Source organism: Papio anubis, chromosome 16 (assembly GCF_008728515.1).
Source record: "Papio anubis isolate 15944 chromosome 16, Panubis1.0, whole genome shotgun sequence".
NCBI lineage: Eukaryota > Metazoa > Chordata > Mammalia > Primates > Cercopithecidae > Papio > Papio anubis.
Genome location: NC_044991.1, coordinates 60,385,162 through 60,390,687, shown reverse-complemented (window position 1 = coordinate 60,390,687; position 5,526 = coordinate 60,385,162).

Below are 5,526 nucleotides of genomic sequence, written 5' to 3'. Positions count from 1 at the left end.
GACCCCCAAAGTGGCTAAGCCTACTCTGGAGTGCCTTAGAATATCCTGGCATTGCCTTGAATATCCAGTTTTTTGCTACTTGGTGGCACAGGAGTTCAAAACAGTGACCAAATCGGATAACAGAAAGAGAATGGTTTTGCGTTTGTTTGCATATACAAACTGTGCTTTGTATTGGCCTGTGAAATTTGTGCTTGTGGCATTAGCTCTTCCAGGCTGATGTCAAATGCATCCACTATTCATCCAACCAGCACTTAGTCAGTCTCCATGGCAGACACTTTTCTCTATCAGTTCACTCAAGTCAGGTCTCTCTCCCCCGTTACTCTCAGTCCAGCACCCTCATCTTTCCACCCTCTCCACCTCCTGGGTTGAGCCAGCCATACCAGCCCGGACTTCTTCTGGAGTCCATACTATGTGCCACGCACCATGCTGAGAGCTGTACAAGCCTCATCGCATCATTGAGTCCTCGCCCCAATGGTCTGAGATCATTGATATGAGGCCTAAGGTACAGATGATGAAACTGAGGCTCAGAATGGAGAAGTAACTTACCCAAGGTGACACAGGTAGTGAGCGGCAGAGCCGGCACTCCGGCCCAGGTTCGCCTGGTGCTAAACATCTATGTGCCACCTCACAAGATTATTATAGGTGCTCACGAAATATTTGAGAAATGCCCCATTGACCCCCTTGGCCTTACTCTCCAAGAATGGGACTATCTGGAGTCTCTCCCTGGCCTCTGTCTCCAGCTTCCCAGAAAGACAACTCTTTTAACCTGAGCTCGGAAGCCTGGGCAGGAAGTCCAGCCCCCTGGCCCGGCTTGCGGCTCAGAGGAGCTCTTCAGTGGAGGGAGAGGTCCTCTTGGCACTGGGTGGCAAGGGGCTTCTGGCCAAAATTGAGGCTTGAGGGGCAGGCCCTGAGCCCTGGACCAACAGGCTTTAGGGAGGAGGTGGGTGGGGCCCTGTGGCTTTGAGGAGGGCTCATTTCCCTTTGGAACGTCATTGGAGCTGTGGAGCCCTGGCAAGGTCCCCAGCTCTCAGGAGAGGCCCTGAGGGGGCTCCTAGTATAGGGTATGGCAGTCACAGAGCCCAAGGGAGTGATTGTGCGGGGGTGGGGCAGAGGGAGGAGAGCAGGCAGGTGGCAGGGGCCAGGCAGGGAGGCTCTGGGGTCTACCTTCTGGTGGCCATTCTCTATAGGCTTTTTATTTTTTTTTTTTAAATTTTAAAATTACTTTCAAGCTCTGCCAAGTCTCAGGACCTATGCCTTTTCTATGTTGTCCATGCCATCGGTTTTTGCTATAATGTGGTCACCGATGGCATGGCCTCTGCAGCCAGACAGGCCTGGGTTCAAACCGCCACCTTCAGTCAGGAGCTGTGTGACTGTGGGCAAGTGGCTTTCTCTTCTGAGCCTCACTTTTCATGTCTGTAACATAGGAATGATAAATCCGTTTATGTCTTTTGGATATGGTGAAGGTTCGTTGAGGCCACTCATGTAGATGTCAGTACAGGGCCTAGTATATAGGAAGGGTTCAAAAAGTTACTTCTTTTAACTTGCATTTTATAGATGAGAAAACTGAGACTCAGAGAAGTCAAGTACCTTGCTCTGGGTCACACAGCATGTCCATAATGATGGGATTTGAAATCAGGGCCCAGAGAGGGGTCCGACCACTCAGTGACAGAGAAATTTGGTGTCACTATGCCACGCAGCTCCCAGACTCGGAGACCTCGCTCCCAACCAAACTGCTGTGCCAGTGTCTTTTGATGTGGGAATCCTGGCATCCCCGCTGTGAGTGTGCACAGCTGGCTGCGTCAGCATCGACAGCTTCATTCACTGCTGTCTAGTGTGGTCACCCCAATGCAGGTGTGACTTGTCTCTAGGTGGCTTTTAGATTTTTCATAGGGTTTCCTCCTGGGGTTAATGTCTTTCCCTTTCACAACTCAGAGGCATGGACAGAGCAGGTGTTACACTGTGTTCTTTGGCTGGAGACCTGGGGCAGAGAGGCTGACAGTGGAAGGGTGAGTTCTTTTTTCTTTTTTCTTTTTTTTTGAGATGGAGTCTTGCTCTGTTGCCCAGGCTGGAGTGTAGTGGCACGATCTCGGCTCACTGCAACCTCTGCCTCCCGGGTTCAAGTGATTCTCCTGCCTCAGCCTCCCGAGTAGCTGGGACTACAGGCGCATGCCGCCACGTTCGGCTAAGTTTTGTATTTTTAATAGAGATGGGGTTTCACTATGTTGGGCAGGCTGGTCTCAATCTCTTGACTTCATGATCTGCCCGCCTCAGCCTCCCAAAGTGCTGGGATTACAGGCATGAGCTACCGCTCCCAGCCTGAAGGGCTGGTTCTAGAAGACAGCAGCTATGCAGAAAGCACAAAGTCAATGACAGCTCTGAAGTTCCCATTTTGGCTAACGTCAAAAGCGAATGACTAGTGTTAGTATTAGGTTGCTGCATCAACCTAATATGATTTGGCAACATAGATTAGATGGGATATTCTCATTTGAGAATCTCAGATTTTTTGGGTTACAAGATGCTGTAAGAGTTAACAGGTCCCCTTCATTTCTGCAAACTTGGTCTCAACATTATTGTGAAGGGCTGTATTCCTTCTGCCGAGGGCAGAGAAAGGCTCTGGGGTTAATTGCTCACCTGAGTCACCAGGAAGGAGCAGGATGTTAGTGGAGGCGCTGAGGTCTTCTTTCCTTCCCAAATCCGGTCTCTAAATGTAAAAGACTGGAGCCCCATGGCCTCCATATGCTTACCTCATTGACTAATCTCTACAGAGGTGCGAGGTTTCGTGGGGGTGTCTTCCACAAAAGGGAAGCCCTAGGCAGGACATGGAGATGGGCAAGACATTGTTACTGCCTCTCTCTGAGCCTCAGTTTATTGATCTGTAAAAGGGGAATGTTCATCCCACAGGAAGTGGATAACACTGTGCTGGGAGCAGAGGCTGCTACTTGTTACCGTTATTTTGAGGAATAAGAAAACTGGGGGCAGGTGCGGTGGCTCACACCTGTAATCCCAGCACTTTGGGAGGCCGAGGCGGGCGGATCACTTGAGGTCAGGAGTTTGGGACCAGTCGGGCCCACATTGTAAAACTTCATCTCTACTAATAACACAAAAATCAGCTGGGCATGGTGGCGCATGCCTGTAATCCCAGCTACTTGGGAGGCTGAAGCAGGAGAATTGCTTGAGCCCGGGAAGGCGGAGGTTGCAGTGAGCAGGGATTGCACCACTGTACTCTAGCCTGGGCAACAGAGTGAGACCCTGTCTAAAAGGAAAAAAAAAAAAAAGAAAGAAAGGAAAGAAGGAAGGAAGGAAGGAAGGGATAAGAAAGAAAGAAAGAAAGAAAAGAAAAGAAAGAAAGAAAGAAAAGAAAGAAAGAGCAAAGTGGGTGAGGCCTGGGTTCCCACCCCAGCCCCATCACGTCACCAGCTGTTTGCTACTTTATCTCCCATCTGTAAGACAAACACAGTACTACTTCCTGCAAGGCACGATGATTGAATGAGATCTCTTGGTGTTTTCTCTTTGCTGCCGCTGGTAAGACAGCAGGAAATGGAGGAGTTTTCCTCCCACAGCCCAGCAAGGCACTGGAGTCATGGAGTTGCCAGACTGGGGGAGCCTCAGCAGTTCATGGAGGGTGGTGGCGTGAGCGGAGGTCTGGAAGATCCTTCAAATAGTGCCTGCATGGAGCAAATGGCTGTCTTGGTTCAGGTTCACCAGAAGCAGACCCTGAGAACAGGATTGGAGTGCAGGGAGTTGATTTGGGAGATGACCCTAGGGAACACTGGTAGGCGAGTGGGGAAGTGAGGCGGAGAGGCGAGGCAACCTACAAAGAGCACATCGGGCTGGGCATGGTGGTGCACGCCTATAATTCAAGCTACTTGGAAGGTTGAGGTGGGAGGATAACTTGAATCCAGGAGTTTGAGGCTGCAGTAAATTGAGATTGTGTCACTGCACTCCAGCCTGGGCAACAGAGCAAGATCTTGTCTCAAAAACAAAAACAAAAAACAAACAAACAAACAAAAAACTGTGTCAGCAAGCTGGTTACCAGCATGGGCAACTGGGGCCCAGTCCCGCTGGGGAGCTGGGAGCCCGTCTATGGTAGGTGCCCTAGAGTTGTTCCCTGCCCCAAAGGGTGAGGAAGCCAGGGTTATTTATCCGCCGACCCCTAGGAAGCCCCAGAGGATGTGGGTGGTGGGACCTGGAGGATACACGTCTAGGGCTCTTTTGGAGAAGGATGCCTCTGCCCCGCTTGGCTGGGGTGGAGGAGTTGCTTGCCTCTGACAGGGTCATGTGGGCTGGGACAGGGATCCCTTCATCGGGACCAGGTGGAACCCAGCCGAGAGGGGCTGCCCCACCCTCCAGGCTCCCTGGAAGCCTCCAGTAGATCCTTCTACGACCCCAGGGAGCCAGAAGAGACCGACCCTGGGTAAGATGGAGATAGACTTTCTCACCTTCTTTGCGAGTTGGAGTTCAAATGCAGATTTAATATGATTTAGAAAAGTAATGGAATGTGATGTGTGGGGAACAAAATCCTACCCAAAGTGTGGCTGGGAGCTGGGATGGGTGGGGAGCTTCCACCCAGCCCTGGCACTTGGCAGCTGTTGGGTAAGTGGTCACTGACAATGGCGTAAGCACCTTGTGCAAGATCGTGGCCTGGCCCTTCTGTGTCCCTCTTGGCCTGTCCGATTTCCCTGGCTGCCCTTCCGGGCTGTGAACTGTTCTTATGCCTGTTTGTGCTCTCATGATGAGCAATGCATTTTCCTGGCATGCCTACCCCATCCCTTCCTACGAGGCTCCTCGTGTAACTAAAGGGCTCTGGGTACTGGGCAGGCCTGAGGTCTGGAGAACACGGGCCCTATTGTCTGTCCCAAGCATCCTGACATCAGGGAGGCCAGAAAGACAAGGCGGTCACCCACTGTCTGAGCAGGATGGTGCTTTGGTGATAAGGCTGAACACTCCAGAGGCCAGGCAACAGCAGTGATGACATCACCCACAGATGACATTAACTGAGTACCTACCATGTACCTGGAACTGTTCTCTCAAAATTTACTCCTCACCAAAGCCCTCCAAGGAGGGGACAATGACTATTCCCATTTTACAGAGAAGGAAACTGAGGCCCACAGAGGGGAAACTACATCCCAGAGTCAAAGAAGCATTAAGAGGCCAGGCCAGAGCTCCAAGCCTAGTTCATCTGCCCCCAGATCCACATTGATCAGAGTCCTCTGTCCACCACACTGCCAAGATAAACAAAATATATGTCCCCTACCCTAAAAGACATCCCACTGAAGATGGTCTTGAGGCTGACATGAAGGCAGGTGGGAATAGCTGGCTTTCTGATTCCTGAAGCACGGGGAGGTGGTCAAGACCGTGGACATCATCCACATGTGGCCCGATGTGGTCCAGACAGCTCAGACATCACCCAGATTGGCTCAGATGTGCCTGAATGTGACCCAGGTGTGGCTCAGCTATCCAGTCCCTAAGCCTGCCAGGGGCAAAATGACTCCTGTGCCAGGACAAAAAGACTCCAGACTGCAGGCA